This window comes from Vulpes vulpes, unplaced genomic scaffold (genome assembly GCF_048418805.1).
Source record: "Vulpes vulpes isolate BD-2025 unplaced genomic scaffold, VulVul3 Bu000000624, whole genome shotgun sequence".
Taxonomy (NCBI): Eukaryota; Metazoa; Chordata; class Mammalia; order Carnivora; family Canidae; genus Vulpes; species Vulpes vulpes.
In genome coordinates, this window is record NW_027325676.1 from 74,830 (window position 1) to 92,654 (window position 17,825).

Below are 17,825 nucleotides of genomic sequence, written 5' to 3' on the forward strand. Positions count from 1 at the left end.
AACATCAGTTAATGCTGCTGGCTTTCAAAGCCATATTCATGAAGAATGGAAAGATCTTTAAAGAGTTGCTCTTAGAGACTCCTAAATCTGGGAAATGAACAAGGGGTAGTGGAAGGGGAGGTGGGTGGGGGGATGGGGTGACTAGGTGACGGGCACTGAGGGGGACACTTGAAGGCATGAGGACTGGGTGTTATGCTCTATGTTGGCAAATTGAACTCCAGTAAAAAATAAATAAAAAATAAATAAAAAACAAAGATCTGCTCTAAGAAGGTGTAACTAATAAAATTTGAAATTTAGCAGCATTTCTATTCCATAGTTATTCCAACACACAAGTTTTTATCATGGTTACATTGTACAAAAATAACTTAAAACAGAGCTTTACATATTTAATAAAAAGATGAAGATATTATTATTTACAACTTTAGCCAAAAATTAATTCCCTAAAGAGTAAAAGGTTATTTAATGAACAATTCTTTTGACTGGTTGGGAAAGTGTTGCACAACGGTTCACAAATTCACACTTGATTTATTCTTTGAACGATATAGATAACTTACAGGATTCAGTCCTCTGTCTTTTGGTTCCTGCCATTAATTGGTTAAAGTCATCTGAGGACAGTGTAATTACAACGCTCCCAAAGAAACCTGGAGTTTTGTAAATACAGTAAATGGAAAGTAATGTGTTATGGACATTCAATTGCTAAAAGGATGTAAAAGGGTAGGAGCCATTAGGAAAGGTGAATACACACTTCTCTTGATGTGCTTGCTGAGGAGCCAAATGAGCTTCTTGATCATGGACAGAAGAGACCACCTAAAGTTTAAAAAATGTAGAGCTGTTTGTGTGTCCATTGATCCTGCAATTCTACTTGTGCACTAAAGCAGGAAAATTAAATGAAAAATTACCTAGCCAATACACGTGCTGTGTTTTCTTCCTCTGATGTCTTTATATCTTTGTAGCCAGAAATCCCAATGTTAATTTCGAATAGGAAAGGCTGAATACTAAAGTTAAAAGTTCACCTTAATTTGAATATTGTAGCATTAGTGACATCTGATGGAAAACGAGTTACAGGGTAGCATTATTTAGGTATCCTGATCTTTCTATCACTTTCATCAGATTTTCGCACAGCCCTCTCCCCACGTCCATGGGAAGAGTGTACTTTCTGGCCCCATTGAAGTTTGGCTTAGCCTTAAGACTTACCTGCATCAGTGGAATATGGGCAAAAATGTCAGTGTGAAAGTTCTGAAGATAAGCTTTAGGAGTCCTGGTGAGCCATTGCCCCTTCAATAATAGAAGGAGACACGTGCCCTGCAGATTTGCAGGGGCAAAGAAGAAGACAAGCACTCCAGATAACCCACAGACTACACGGGAAAAAATTGTTATTCTATGGTTGTTTGTGCAAAAGCCAATTAATACATGAGACTATTACACACCTCTGTGTGAACTCCCATGGAAGCTTGACTCCTCTCTCCAATTGATGACACTGGGAGAAGATTCCTGGAGACGTGTGGTTCAGTCCCTTCTGGGGCTCTATTTCAGACCCGGATAGGCCCAGTCGGAACATGTTTCCATTCCTCTACCTATGGTAAGCAAAACTGAGTCAAGAGTCCAGGGCAGGCCCATTAGGTTCTCTTAGAATCTTGGGTTCACTGTATAACATGGTGTGGAAGTCATGTAGGGCTTTTTTTTTTCTTCCAAACATTTATTTAAATTTTAATTAACATATAGTGTAATATTGGTTTCAGGAGTATAATTTAGTGATTCATCACTTACATATAATACCCACTGTTCATAGGTCATTTGCAATTCTTACATCTGTTGATTTAAATATCTTCCTCTTAAGGTGGACTTCAAGGTATAGGAAAAGAGGGCAGGACAAGTTTAGATGGAGCCATAGGCTAAAGCTTTTCCGGTTGAGCTTTGCCAATAAAGCTTGTAGCTTGGCTCCCACTCAACTCTAATATATGTACTAGTAGGAGTCAGTAGTGGTATAAGCCACGAAGTATAAGTGGTAATATTAGGACTTTTTAATTTGGCGAATAAAAACAACTGACAGAAATTTAAGTATTGTCCGTGATCTATTAAGAAAGTTGCTACTGGTGAATATTTTTCAGGGAATGACCACATTATTTCTGGTTATTTAGCAGAGGCATTTAGTGTTTCCTAAAGCAGTTACTGCTTTCTAAAAAGAATTTCAAACTTTTGTCCCAAAAGTAGGACCAGATTTTTTAACTCTTCATATTTTTACTGAACTTCCAGTTCTGCTTTCCGTCTCAACCTAATGTTTCATGTTTAGGGGTTACAAACAGCACAGAATTTAAATGCTTTAATCTTACTAGTGTCCACTTTGTAACATACCTCATGTTTGGAAAACCAGACTCTTGACCACACCTTAATTCAACATCATTTTCCTTTCTGCAGAACTGCTTTTCTTATTCAGGAAAAGGACATATGTGGGTGGACCTCAATTAGATAGCTTCAACAATTCTCCAGGCAATGGGCTTTCACAATAGCATTCACTATACCTGTCATCAAATACTGGCACTTATTTGTCTTGCAATGAGAGAATTGCCTTTTATTCTTAACAAGCAGGCAACTGGATCAAAGAGATTAGATTACTCAGGTGAAAAAACAAATACATAATGAGATAAACCTGTGTAGTAACTGCCTGGAAGCTTGCCATCTATTTTCCTCTCCATATCTCAAGCTTCAGAAAGACCAAGACTTTGTTTCATTCATCCTAATACTTGGAACTTTAACAGGTGCTCACTTTGTCATTTCTGAATGAGTGATACAGGCTATGTGTTTTTACTTTATAGTGAAGGTTAATGAGTTAATTCATATAAAAAGCTTAGAACGGTGTCTGATACTAAGCACTTAATTACAAAACAAGGTAACATTTAGAATAGAGATTAGAAAAGACGTCAGAAGTTTGCCTTAAACTGACCCTTAAAAAATAAGGAAAACTAGGCTGGCAATAAAGCTAAGAGGATAGAAAAGTTCTCCAGTCCACTACATGCTAAAATGAATTAATTCCAAATGACATGTATTATTTTATACAGAGAATGATGCTTATTTTAAGTCTAAGGTTATAAGATTAAAGGGATATAATCAAAGCTTGTTCGTTAAATTGAAAGTACCTCCAGATTTATTCAAGTTGGTATCCTTAGGCCTCAGTAGGCACAAGATATTATTTGCTATACTGAATCCATTCTATTATATGTGTTAATACCACACCAATATAAACATATTTAAGACAAATTTTAAACATACATATTTAACTTTATTTCATCATCATTTAAAGCTTGATTTTATAAAACAAAAAAATTAAGAGTTCTGTATCACAGGAATTTAAACAGTGGCAATACACATAGCTTTGTAGGTTCGAGTTCTACAACAAATCAAAATCAAATAATTGGAAGTGTTTTCAATATGGAAAATATACAAATGAAATAAATGGCAGAGACCTATTATGAGCAATGTTTCATTACTTGCAGGTTGTCATTAGATAATTTCAGAATCTAAACAAAGACTCTCAATATTCATACTTCTGTTGCTGTATTTTACATTTAATATCTCCCTACCTATAATCCAGAGGCAAAGTCCTTGACCAAAAGGTCTGATTTAAGAAGGCATTTAGTTTTATGGCAAAAGTTATCCATCTACAGTTACCACTTTCAAGGAATTGACAACAATGCTGATGTGATCTGCTAGTTCCCTTTTGAACAATGTGCAATAATTTATGCCAACCCTGTATCAAGTCATACAGGTAACAAAAAATGGGACAATTATGCACAGTTCAATAGATGTATAATGTTAAGTTTCCCCAGTCTAAAAATTAACCAGTGATACAAAATTTATCAACTATAGTTGACTTGGTTTCAGGAAAACCGCATCTGAGAACTACAAGTACATCACTGTCCTAATCTCATCCTCAGTCACTGGTCGGAATTTTATAGGCCACCATGCTATTTACTTTGTGGATAGTAGTAGTAAATGAATGAAGACAGACTTCCTCAGAATTGGTAATAAACTGTGGTCCCGACTCTTCCCATTATTCAAGGACAACCAAATCTTTGTATAAATCAGTAGGTCAAATGAACCTAAATTGGGGATAAGATCATTAAAGTACAATTAGTTTTTGAAAGGTACAACTATCCTTCCTGTCTCCCTCACATGTGAGCCACCTATCATGTCAGAAAAGCTAGTTTGGCTTGATCTCTAATCAGTTATATTAGCTAATTGCTTTTCTTCAATGGAAATTTTAGTACAGAAAATACTGTACTCCTTTTTACTTAATGAAAAACTCGATTGTTTTTTTTTCTTCAAAGAGAAAAGCCATTAAAGATATTTGCAGAAAGTATATAATTGATCACGAGACAGCATGAATCTAAGCCAGAGAAAAAGAACATCTTGGTTTTGTGACCGCTGTATCCCAATGCCCAGAACCATGGAAGGCATACAGTAGGCATTTAGGGTATATCTGATGAATGAAGGAGTAACTAAGCCAGAAAAGAAAGACACAGTTATACCTGTCTAAGTCTTAATTATATACAAGGAAATGTGTATAAAATAAAAGTAATGGAAGAAATTACGTCAAAATATTCAGGAGTACTGAATGAAAACTTTCATTCTTTCCCTATTCGGCACTTGTAAATAAAACACAACCAGCATCGCTTTAGATTCATGACGTTTTTCTCACTTATATACCATGACATGGATAATTAAGAAAAAACTCAACAAAACTGTTAATTCTTAAAGTAATAGCTTAATCTTTCCACAACAAATCTGAACCATCATGAAGTCATATAATACTTACAAGAGACTTCCAACAGCGGCAGAAACGTCACGGTAGCTGTGATCTGTCGGATTACGGAGAGGATCTCATCCTGGATGGCCTTCTGAGACTTTCCTCTGGGTGTGCTACTGAAGAAACCAAATGAGTTGATTCATTTTAAGTTTTAACAAGTTATTTAAAACACTGGTAAGATTATTTGTTTGATTAAATGCTTCAAAACTCAAATTAAGGAATGCATTCAAAAGGAGTTTTTAAAAAACAATTATAATTTCACTTATTATTCCAGTGATTAAGGCTGATCTTAGTATCAGGTCATTAAATAACAGATGACCAGAAAACCTGCCAAGTGCTTCAAGTCAGGAAACATTCAGCATATTGTAAAATAAAGATAACAATTAGTATCTAAGATCTTTAATTGGCATAATCATTTTGGCATTTTTAGGAATACATAAATGTCTAATTCTGTAGTGCTTCAAAGAAGATGTTATATCAAGTTGTTTTTATTATTAAACATTTTCCAGGGGAGGGGCAAGATGGCGGAAGAGTAGGGTCCCCAAATCACCTGTCCCCACCAATTACCTAGATAATCTTGAAATCATCCTGAAAATCTATGAATTCGGCCTGAGATTTAAAGAGAGAACAGCTGGAATGCTACAGTGAGAAGAGTTCGCACTTCTATCAAGGTAGGAAGACGGGGAAAAAAGAAATAAAGAAACAAAAGGCATCCAAGGGGGAGGGGCCCCGCAAGGAGCCAGGCGAAGGCCAGGGCGAGTGTCCCCAGGACAGGAGAGCCCAGGCCCAGAGAAGCAGGAGCTTCACCAATCTTCCTGGGCAGAAAGGCCTCGCAGGGAGTTGGAGCAGGACCCCAGAAAGGCGGGGATGCCCGCAGGCTCCGTGGGACACTACCAGAGCAACTGCGCCCCGGGGAGAGTGTGCTGAGCTCCATAAAAGGGCTGCAGCGCAGACACAGCTCGACCCGGGAGCAGCTCACAGGGGCTAGGGCCACAGTTCCGCAGAGAGGCGGCTGTGTGGTGGGAGCACAAATCCAACAGCACAGGCCCAGGAGCACAGGGCGCCAGGGACACAGCCCAGGATCCGGCCTCCTCCCGGGACAGGCAGAGGCCAGGAGGGTCCAGGATGGGAAGGACGCTCCTGCCCCAAGCTGAGCAGATCAGCGGCCCCGACCCCGGAGCATCCAGGCCCCAGCAGATGGAGAGCTCCGTAGTTACTTCAGGAGCTGACTCCAGGGCTCCAGAGCAGGCCGCTGCCACTGCAGGTGTTTCTTCTGGGGCCTCAAGGGGTAAACAAGCCCCTCTGAGCCCTGCACCAGGCAGGGGGTAGAGCAGCTCCCCCAAGCGCTAACACCTGAAAATCAGCACAACAAGCCCGTCCCCCAGAGACCAACTAGACGGACAAGTTCCAGGGGAAGTCAAGGGACTTAAAGTATACAGAATCAGAAGATACTTCCCTGTGTTTTTGTTTGTTTGTTTGTTTGTTTTTGTTTTTGTTTTTGTTTTTGTTTTGCTTTTTGAATTTTATTTGTTTCCCTTGGCCTTTTTTTCCCTTCTTTTTCTTTCTCTTTTTCCTCTTTTTTTCTTCCTTTTTTCGTTTTTCTTTTTCTCTTTTCTTTCCTCCTTTCTCTCTTCTCAATTTCTCCTTTTCCCAATACACCTTGTTTTTGGCCACTCTGCACTGAGCAAAATGACTAGAAGGAAAACCTCACCTCAAAAGAAAGAATCAGAAACAGTCCTCTCTCCCACAGAGTTACAAAATCTGGATTAGAATTCAATGTCAGAAAGCCAATTCAGAAGCACTATTATACAGCTACTGGTGGCTCTAGAAAAAAGCATAAATGACTCAAGAGACTTCATGACTGCAGAATTTAGACCTAATCAGGGAGAAATTAAAAATCAATTGAATGAGATGCAATCCAAACTAGAAGTCCTCACGACGAGGATTCAGAGCTGGAAGAACGAGTGGGTGACATAGAAGACAACAAAGAGGGAAACAGAGGAAAAAAGAGACAAACAATTAAAAGACCATGAAGATAGATAAACGGAAATAAACGACAGCCTGAGGAAGAAAAACCTACGTATAATTGGGGTTCCCGAGGGCGCCGAAAGGGACAGAGGGCCAGAATATGTATTTTAACCATCATAGCTGAAAACTTTCCTAATCTGGGAAGGGAAACAGGCATTCAAATCCAGGAGATAGAGAGATAGAGAGATCTCCCCCTAAAATCAATAAGAACAGTTCAACACCTCGACACTTAATAGTTAAGCTTGCAAATTCCAAAGATAAAGAGAAGATCCTTAAAGCAGCAAGAGACAAGAAATCCCTGACTATTATGGGGAAGAGTATTAGGGTTACAGCAGACCTCTCTACAGAGACCTGGCAGGCCAGAAACGGCTGGCAGGATATATTCAGGGTCCTAAATGAGAAGAACATGCAACCAAGAATACTTTATCCGGCAAGGATCTCATTCAGAATAGAAGGAGAGATAAAGAGCTTCCAAGACAGGCAGGCACTGAGAGAATATATGACTTCCAAACCAGCTCTGCAAGAAATTTTAAGGGGGACTCTTAAAATTCCCCTTTAAGAAGAAGTTCAGTGGAACAATCCACAAAACAAGGACTGAATAGATATCATGATTACACTAAACTCCTATCTTTCAATAGTAACTCTGAACGTGAATGGGCTTAATGACCCCATCAAAAGGCACAGGGTTTCAGACTGGATAAAAAAGCAGGACCCACCTATTTGCTGTCTACAAGAGACTCAGACAGAAAGACACCTACAACCTGAAAATAAAAGGTTGGAGAACCATGTACTACTCAAAGGGTCCTCAAAAGAAAGCAGGGGTAGCCATCCTTATATCAGATAAACTAAAGTTTTTCCCAAAGACGGTAGTGAGAGTTGAAGAGGGACACTATATCATACTTAAAGGATCTATCCAAGAAGAGGACTTAACAATCCTCAATATATATGCCCCGAATGTGGGAGCTGACAAAACTATCAATTAATAACATAAATTAAGACATATTTAGATAATAATATACTTGGTGACTTCGATTTAAGGCTTTCTCCACTGGATAGGTCATCTAAGCACAACATCTCCAAAGAAACAAGAGCTTTAAATGATACACTGGACCAGATGGATTTCACAGATATCTACAGAACTTTACATCCAAACTCAACTGAATACACATTCTTCTCAAGTGCACATGGAACTTTCTCCAGAATAGACCACATACTGGGTCACAAATCGGGTCTGAACCAATACCAAAAGATTGGGATCGTCCCCTGTATAATCTCAGACCATAATGCCTTGAAATTAGAACTAAATCACAACAAGAAGTTTGCAAGGACCTCAAACACGTGGAGGTTAAGGACCATCCTGCTAAAAGATGAAAAGGTCAACCAGGAAATTAAGGAAGAATTAAAAAGATTCATGGAACCTAATGAGAATGAAGATACAATCGTTCAAAATCTTTGGGATGCAGCAAAAGCAGTCCTGAGGGGGAAATACATCACAATACAAGCATCCATTCAAAAACTGGAAGGAATTCAAATACAAAAGCTAACCTTACACATAAAGGAGCTAGAGAAAAAACAGCGAATAGATCCTACACCCAGCAGAAGAGAGTTAATAAAGATTCGAGCAGAACTCAATGAAATTGAGAACAAAAGAACTGTGGAACAGATCAACAAAACCAGGAGTTGGTTCTATGAAAGAATTAATTAAGATAGATAAACTATTAGCTAGACCTATTAAAAAGAAGAGAGAGAAGACTCAAATTAATAAAATCATGAATGAGAAAGGAGAGATCACTACCAAAACCAAGGAATTAGAAACGATTTTAAAAACATATTATGAACAGCTATACGCCAATAAATTAGGCAAACTGGAACAAATGGACGCATTCCTGGGAAGCCACAAACTACCAAAACTGGAACAGGAAGAAATAGAAAACCTAAACAGGCCAATAACCAGGGAGGAAATTGAAGCAGTCATCAAAAACCTCCAAAGACACAAAAGTCCAGGGCCAGATGGCTTCCCAGGGGAATTCTATCAAATGTTTAAAGAAGAAACCATACCGGGGATCCCTGGGTGGCGCAGCGGTTTGGCGCCTGCCTTTGGCCCAGGGCGCGATCCTGGAGACCCGGGATCGAATCCCACATCAGGCTCCCGGTGCATGGAGCCTGCTTCTCCCTCCGCCTGTGTCTCTGCCTCTCTCTCTCTCTCTGTGACTATCATAAATAAATAAAAAATTTAAAAAAAGATTAAAAAAAAGATTAAAAAAAAAAAAAAAAAGAAACCATACCTATTCTACTAAAGCTGTTTGATAGAAAGAGATGGAGTACTTCCAAATTCGTTCTATGTGGCCAGCATCACCTTAATTCCAAAAGCAGACAAAGATCCCACCAAAAAGGAGAGTTCCAGACCAATATCCGTGATGAACATGGAAGCAAAAATTCTCAACAAGATACTAGCCAATAGGATCCAACAGCACATTAAGAAAATTATTCACCATGACCAAGTAGGATTTTTCCCCGGGACAGAAGGCTGATTCAACATTCATAAAACAATCAATGTGTTTCATCATATCAGCAAGAGAAAAACCAAGAACCATATGATACTCTCATTAGATGCAGAGAAAGCATTTGACAAAATACAGCGTCTATTCCTGATCAAAACTCTTCAGAGTGTAGGAATAGAGGAAACAGTCCTCAACATCTTAAAAGCCATCTACGAAAAGCCCACGGCAAATATAATTCTCAATGGGGAAGCACTGGGAGCCTTTCCCCTAAGATCCGGAACAAGACAGGGATGTCCACTCTCACCACTGCTATTCAACATAGTACTGGAAGTCCTAGCCTCAGCAGTCAGACAAAAAAAAGGCATTAAAGACATTCAAATTGGCAAAGAAGAAGTGAAACTCTCCCTCTTCGCCAATGACATGATACCCTACGTAGAAAAACCAAAAGCCTCCACCCCAAGGTTGCTAGAACTCATACAGCAATTTGGTAGTGTGGCAGGATACAAAATCAATGCCCAGAATTCAGTGGCATTTCTATACACTAACAATGAGACTAAATAAGGAGAAATTAAGGAGTCAATCCCATTTACAATTGCACCCAAAAGCATAAGATACCTAGGAAGAAACCTAACCAAAGAGGTAAAAGATCTATACCCTAAAAACTATAGAACACTTCTGAAAGAAATTGAGGAAGACACAAAGAGATGGAAAAATAGTCCATGCTCATGGATTGGCAGAATTAATATTGTGAAAATGTCAATGGTACCAGGGCAATTTACACGTTTAATGCAATCCCTATCAAAATACCATGGACGTTCTTCAGAGAGTTAGAATAAATTATATTAAGATTTGTGTGGAATCAGAAAAGACCTCATATGGCCAGGGGAATTTTAAAAAAGAAAACCATAGCGGGGGGCATCACAATGCCAGATTTCAGTTTGTACTACAAAGCTGTGGTCATCAGGACAGTGTGGTACCGGCACAAAAACAGACACATAGATCAATGGAACAGAATAGAGAACCCAGAAGTGGACCCTGAACGTTATGGTCAACTAATATTCGATAAAGGAGGAAAGACTATCCATTGGAAGAAAGCCAGTCTCTTCAATAAATGGTGTTGGGAAAATTGGACATCCACATGCAGAAGAATGAAACTAGACCACTCTCTTGCACCACACACAAAGATAAACTCAAAATGGATGAAAGATCTAAATGTGAGGCAAGATTCCTTCAAAATCCTAGAGGACAACATAGGCAACACCCTTTTTTTTAACTCAGCCACGGTAACTCCTTGCAAGATACATCCACGAAGGCAAAAGAAACAAAAGCAAAAGTGAACTATTGGGACTTCATCAAGATAAGAAGCTTTTGCACAGCAAAGGATACAGTCAACAAAACTAAAAGACAAGCTACAGATGGGAGAAGATATTTGCAAATGACGTATCAGATAAAGGGCTAGCATCCAAGATCTGTAAAGAACTTCTTAAACTCAACACCAAAGAAACAAACAATCCAATCATGAAATGGGCAAAAGACATGAACAGAAATCTCACAGAGGAAGACCTGGACATGGCCAACATGCACATGAGAAAATGCTCCGCATCACTTGCCATCAGGGAAGTACAAATCAAAACCACAATGAGATACCACCTCACACCAGTGAGAATGGGGAAAATTAACAAGGCAGGAATCCACAAATATTGGAGAGGATGTGGAGAAAAGGGAACCCTCTTACACTGTTGGTGGGAATGTGAACTGGTGCAGCCACTCTGGAAAACTGTGTGGAGGTTCCTCAAAGAGTTAAAAATAGAGCTGCCCTATGACCCAGCAATTGCACTGCTGGGGATTTACCCCAAAAATTCAGATGCAATGAAATGCCGGGACACCTGCACCCCAATGTTTCTAGCAGCGATATCCACAATAGCTAATCTGTGGAAGGAGCCTTGGTGTCCATCGAAAGATGAATGGATAAAGATGTGGTTTATGTATACAATGGAATATTACTCCGCCAATAGAAATGACAAACACCCACCATTTGCTTCAACGTGGATTGAAGTGGAGGGTATTATGCTGAGTGAAGTAAGTCAATCGGAGAAGGATAAACATTATATGTTCTCATTCATTTGGGGAATATAGATAAGAGTGAAAGGGAATATAAGGGAAGGGTCAATAAATGTGTGGGAAATATCAGAAAGGGAGACAGAACTTACCTACTCCTAACTCTGGGAAACGAACTAGGGGCGGTGGAATGGGAGGAGGGCGGGGGGGCGTGACTGGGTGGTGGGCACTGAGGGGGGCACTTGACGGTATGAGCACTGGGTGTTATTCTGTATGTTGGTAAATTGAACACCAATAAAAATAAATTATTTAAAATAATAAAATAAACATTTTCTAAAATAGACCAAAGGCTTCAGGAACAAAGTACATTTCATTATGAGAGAGAGTTCTGAGTTTACAGGTAAGCATGCCTTGGACAATGCTAAGAATTAGCATATAATGAGGGGGCATTTCCCATCCAGAGGATCTAAGAACTTCAGTTCAGAGTGTCTTAGGAAATTCATAGCATTAAATGAAATACAGTAGAGCTGCATATCAAGCTAGGAGAACGTCTAGGATAATACTTCATGGTTAAAAGTACCTTGACACAATCCATTAAATGGGCCACCTAATACATCCTAATACACCTAATACATAGCTTACATATAGCACCATAAATACTAACGGTTGAAATTCATGGATTTTAGACTAAGGGCAGTTATGTTAAAAGTACACAAGTCCATAATAGGCATGACTCTTTTGTGAGCACAGTTTGTGAGTCTTATTCTTCTCCACAGGAGATCTAACATAATTAGAAACAAACTACCTTATACGAAGCTAGTTCAATATAGTTAGAACTCATTTAGTCAAGAAAACAAGTTTTGGGAAAAAAATCATGAAAATGGAAGCAGTTTAATTCATACTTACCTGTCATCTTTTGCAGTCTTGTCGCACTCAATATCAACCTGCCACCTTTCAAGGACTTCACTGCTTTCATTATTTGAGATGAATACCACCAGTTTCTGAACTGAACACTTGTATAACCAATCTGCAATATAGAACAAGGCATCTGTTTTGATTCACTGCATTACAAAGTAACTCTTCCCAGGTCTCACTTTCTACCCTTAGCAAATCCTACCACTGGTATTTTGGAACTCCTCCAACCTGTACAGAAAACTTGCCTCACGATAACCTAGCTCCCGTTTTCCAATTCTCAGTATCCATAGCAGATGTAGTTATTACTGAATGCTAAGCACAGAGTAGTGAACATGCAGTATACTGTAATCCAAGGTAAATTGCAGAAGATGAGCATTAATCTAATCATTACAGCAATGAATGTAAATTTTTAATTGTAATAAGTGCTAAGAAGGTGCAGTATGTGATCCAATGAGAGAATATAGGAAAATTTGACTCAGGGAATTCTCACTTGACTTCAGTTCTACTAGTAAATACCATTAAATATGCAAAAGGTTACAGAAAAGGGTACAGGTCTAAAATACTGGAAAGCAAAAAGTATCTGACCAGAGGAATGAAAGGGTAATACAGATACAGTTAAGAAAGGGAGAATGGGGGATCCCTGGGTGGCGCAGCAGTTTGGCGCCTGCCTTTGGTCCGGGGCGCGATCCTGGAGACCCGGGATCAGATCCCACATCAGGCTCCCCGTGCATGGAGCCTGCTTCTCCCTCTGCCTGTGTCTCTGCCTCTCTCTCTCTGTGTGACTATCATAAATAAAAAATAAATAAATAAAAAATTTAAGAATTATTAGATATGCCACAAAAAGCCAAAACAGAAAAAAAATCATTTGGATTTCATCAAAATTAATAACTTTAAAAAAAAAAAAAGAAAGGGAGAATGAACAAGGTCGGTTTGTGCAAGATACATAGGGGTCAGACCACACAAGGTCACATGGGCTAAATTAAAGAACTTATACTTCAAGAACCAGGGAAGTCATTACTGTGTCTGAAGCAGGGTGTGATGTGATTAAACTTATATTTCAGAACTATCCTTTTGGCTGTGATGTGTGGAAAGTAGAGTGGAAGTAAAGAGAGGATCTAGGGATGCTAATTGATTAGTAATTCAAGCAAGAGGTACTGAAGGCTTGTAGAAGGATAAATTGGGAGAGATGGATCAGTATAGGTAGAGTGAAGAGATTTCGTGGTTAAAATTGTTAAGATTTATTGGATACTTATGAGACTAAGGAAGAGGAAATACTCAGGGATAGTTCCCAACTTTCTGGTTTATACCACTGGTTGGAAGGTTGATCCATTCATTGAGAGAAAGAGAATGGGAATGAGACATGATGCTTACAATTTTATAAGGTTCTATTTTTCTTCTTTTTTAAAGATTTTATTTATTTATTCATGACAGAGAGAGAGAGAGGCATAGAGAGAGAGGCAGAGACACAGGCAGAGGGAGAAGCAGGCTCCATGCAGGGAGCCTGATGTGGGACTCGATCCCAGGTCTCCAGGATCATGCCCTGGGCTGAAGGCAGTGCTAAACTGCTGAGCCATCCAGGCTGCCCTAAGGTTTTATTTCTAAGTAATCTCCACACCCAATGTGGGGCTGGAACTTACAACCCAAGATCAAGAGTTGCATGCTCTACTGACTGAGCCAGCCAGGACCCCCTTAAATTTAGTTTTCAAGTATCACTAGGATAGCCACATGTGGATATCAAGGGAGCCACTTACTATATGAGCAAAGAGAAGACTTGGGTTGGATGTATGTTTGTGAATCAACTACACAAAGATTGTTAGTAAAGTTATGTATGTGTCAGAAGTCATCTTAGAGATTATAATAAGGGGGCCTCATAATGAGCCCTGAATTAATCTTGGAACTTGGGATAATATACTCAAGAATACACAGTTGTTGTTTTCTTTCAAGAGACACAAACAATCTTGTAATATTTAGGACTTGTGGGCCCCCTAGGTCTCTTGCGTAGTCTTTTAAAAACTAGCCTTTCAAAATCTGAAAACACTCAGTTTGCAGGTAGTACAAAAATAGGCCACTTGTTGGATATGTGCCCTCAGGCTTGCCGACCCCTCGACAAAAAACAACCTTTTCTCAATTTTGCTCTGAAAAGGAAGAGATTGGGTAGTCACTTAAAGATCTGGGGTGGGTGGACATTTTTTTCTTTTAAAACTGAAGACAAATGAAACCAATGAAAATATCTCAAAAGAAAGAAGTCAGAAATACCAGAGAAGAACTAGGGTAGAGTCCTTAAGAAGGCTAGAGGGATGGGGATTCAAAGAGATTGAACAATTTGCCTCTAAGAAGAGCAATTCCTCCATTCTAACTAAAATAAAAGGGACAAATTAAATAGGAAGGTGTACATACAACCGAGGTGAAATGTCATCAGTGTAGTCTTAAAGGAGACAACCTAAAAGCCAGTAACTTAGGCAGGGTTTGCTTCTTCATCAAATTAAGGTGACATAGATTCTTAGTTACTTCTATGTTGCAGGCTAAGTAATCTGAGTATCGCCCTGGGTGATTTAGCCCTGAAGATGATAAAAATATAATTAATAGAATTTTAAAAATAAAGCCTCTTGAAACAATATATATATATATATATATATATATATATATATATATATATATATATATGACTTAGGAATAAAAAAATACTATAATGTTTTTTTTGTTTTTTTTTTTTTTGGAACTAGCTTTGGAAGGTCAAATGAGGAGCCAGGGAGAAACATCCTATAACACAGAAAAATTAGAAGTGAGAATCCTAAGTAGAGAAAAACATGGGGGAAAAAGAGACAGAATAGATGGAGAACAAGTATTCAGGAATTTCTTGAGCTACAGAAAAACAAGGAGTGTTCAGATAGAAACGGCTAACTTACAGGCAGGATTTTAACAAAGACAAATGAAGAAAGTAAGACATTAAAATACTTTATTGGGTACTCTATTAGTAGTATTTTTTTAAGTTTAGTTCCCAGGCTGGATCCAATTTCATTTTCTTTTATCTTAAAATAATGACGGTTTTAAACTCTAGGCAGCTATAGAAAATATGTCATGTAAAAATATATAGTGGATTTCTCTCCAATAATAAACATCATCATAGTTATGTAAAATTCCAACTTGTTCCACCTGGCTACACGAACTGCAAAAATCACTTCAAAAAGAGTTGATAGAGATTGTTTTGTGAAGCCAGATCAGATTCCTAACATCAACGTATTTAACCCACTCAAAATGTGGTAGGGAAGAGTGGAGTTTCTTTCACTTTATTATTTGCTTCCTTCCGATGGAGAATCGCTATATTTGAGATTGCAGTGTTTTACACCTCTTTGTATAGAGCTGAAAAATGAACACCAAGATGCCAGAAAGTAGGGTCCAAGAAGGCCTGCGAAACTCAAATTGGTTTTCAACAATTAAATACCTTTCACTTGTTCCACTACATTACTGAGTTATTTTATGAGCTCAGGATCTGTTGTTATAAGCAAGGTGAATCCGTATTTCTGCACTCTGGTAGAGGTTTCAGGTGGCCACGCTGATATAAAATGCTGTTGATGCCAAATGCTGAAAACAAAAGGAATGTCAAAGTTATTTCCACTTTGTAACTCTGGAAAATAAAACCTATTTAGATGTGGCTTCGGTTTCATTCATGGCATCAAACTGAAAAAGCCTAAATGTGCGTTTGTGGGTGTCTCGCTGAAAGCAGAGTAGGTGAAAAGTGCCACTGAAAATCCTTAAAAATGTTGCTTCTAAATCAAAAGAACACGATACGTGCTTTTATGCGGAAAGAAAAATGCCAAACTGCATTAACCTAGCGTCAAAGTAGAACTACAAGCTCACGGTAATGCAAGCCCCAATTCAGGTTATGTGATCACAGGGTGTCCAAATAGGCTTTTGTGTCTGGATTAGCAATTGACTGATTAACCGGTCCAATGCTCCAGAGCAAGCCTCTCCCTCACTTTTCCCTCCTCTTCTCCTGCCAGAGTCTATTAGAGGGTGCAAACATGGCCTGGTCCAGGACAGAGTTTCCTAAATCCAGTCCATCGCCCTCAGTGCCGGAATCAAAGCTTGGTGGATGGGCTGTGCAAAATGTACTGGGGCTCCACCCGCTCGGGGCGGTGCCGGCCGGCCGGGCTGGGAAGCCTGTGGGATCCGCAGTTTAAAGCAAGGCTGCTGGGAGGGGCCGGCGCGAGGCAGGCCTGGGCAGCACCTGGGCTTCCCGCTGCCCCAGGAGCAAGGCGCCTCGATTAGATTCTCCAGCCAGGCGGGCGCTGGAGCAGAGCCGCCCCACCGCCACCCCCGCCCCCGCCTCCGTGGCCCCGGGCCTCCAGGGCCGCCGGGCCTCAGCTCTCCCCGCCCTCTGGCCTGCGGGAGCGGGACTTGCAGAAGAACTCGGCCACGATGTCCGCGCTCCCGCGCAGGGCGATGCCTTGCTCGCGGGACAGCTGCAGCGCCATGGCCAGGCCTAGGGACGAGGGAGCGCGCTGCTACCCGGCAGGCGGCGACCGCACAGCCTCCAACGGTTCCCTCCACTCGTTTGGAAAGTAACGACGCTGCTCCCCGGGGCCTTCCGCGCAGGCGCGACGAGCCTCTCAGCCCGCCCAGCGCCAGTCTCCCTGCTCGCCAGAGGGGGGGCGCCTCGCGCAGGCGCAGTGGGTAGGCGTGGTCAGGCACTTCCGGGTTGTGGGGCTCCGAAGGGTCCTGGTGGGCCCCTGTAATTGTGGTCGCGGGCAGCAGCTGAGGCGAGAGGACTGCAAAACCTGCTTTGACGCCCGCTCCCGAGGCCTGCGGACTGAGCGGCCCAGGATCCCAGCTCGTCAGTGCCAAAGCGATTGTTTCTTTTTTTTTTCTTTTTTTTTTTAATTTTTATTTATTTATGACAGTCACAGAGAGAGAGAGAGAGAAGCAGAGACACAGGCAGAGGGAGAAGCAGGCTCCATGCACCGGGAGCCCGATGTGGGATTCGATCCCGGGTCTCCAGGATCGCGCCCTGGGCCAAAGACAGGCTCTAAACCGCTGTACCACCCAGGCATCCCTCTTTTTTTTTTTTTTTTTCAAAGCTATTTTCAAAGTGATGTGAACCGCGCGGGTTGCATCTTAACGTGCCCCAGGGACCCCCGCCACCTCCCCAAACTTCTGCTTAGATGCTTCCGGAGTCAGTGAAGAACCCGCCTGCGTGGCTGCCCAGCCGCAGCTTGAGAGGTCCTGGTGACTGGATGCGGGCACAGCTTTTAAGAAATTGGGGGCGGCCTGGGTGGCCCAGCGGTTGAGGCGCCTTCAGCCTGGGCCTGACCCTGGAGCCCTGGGGTGGAGTCCCGCGTGGGGCTCCCTGCATGGAGCCTGCTTCTGCCTCCGCCGGGTCTCTGCCTCGCTCTCTTTCTCTGTGTGTCTATCATGAATAAATAAATTCTTCAAAAACAAGGGAATTGGGTTGGGCTTAAAGGGTTGAGCCGCAGCCCGTGTCCTGTGCTGTCAGCCGGTAGCCCCAGGGGCTGCCTCTG

The 17,825-nt window shown here is 40.8% G+C and overlaps 1 pseudogene; it reads right to left on the reverse strand.

Annotated features, from left to right (window-relative positions):
• Positions 1 to 3,813: 3,813 nt before the first annotated feature.
• On the reverse strand, positions 3,814 to 16,882 carry LOC140596550 (mitotic spindle assembly checkpoint protein MAD2A-like; annotated as a pseudogene).
• Positions 16,883 to 17,825: the final 943 nt, after the last annotated feature.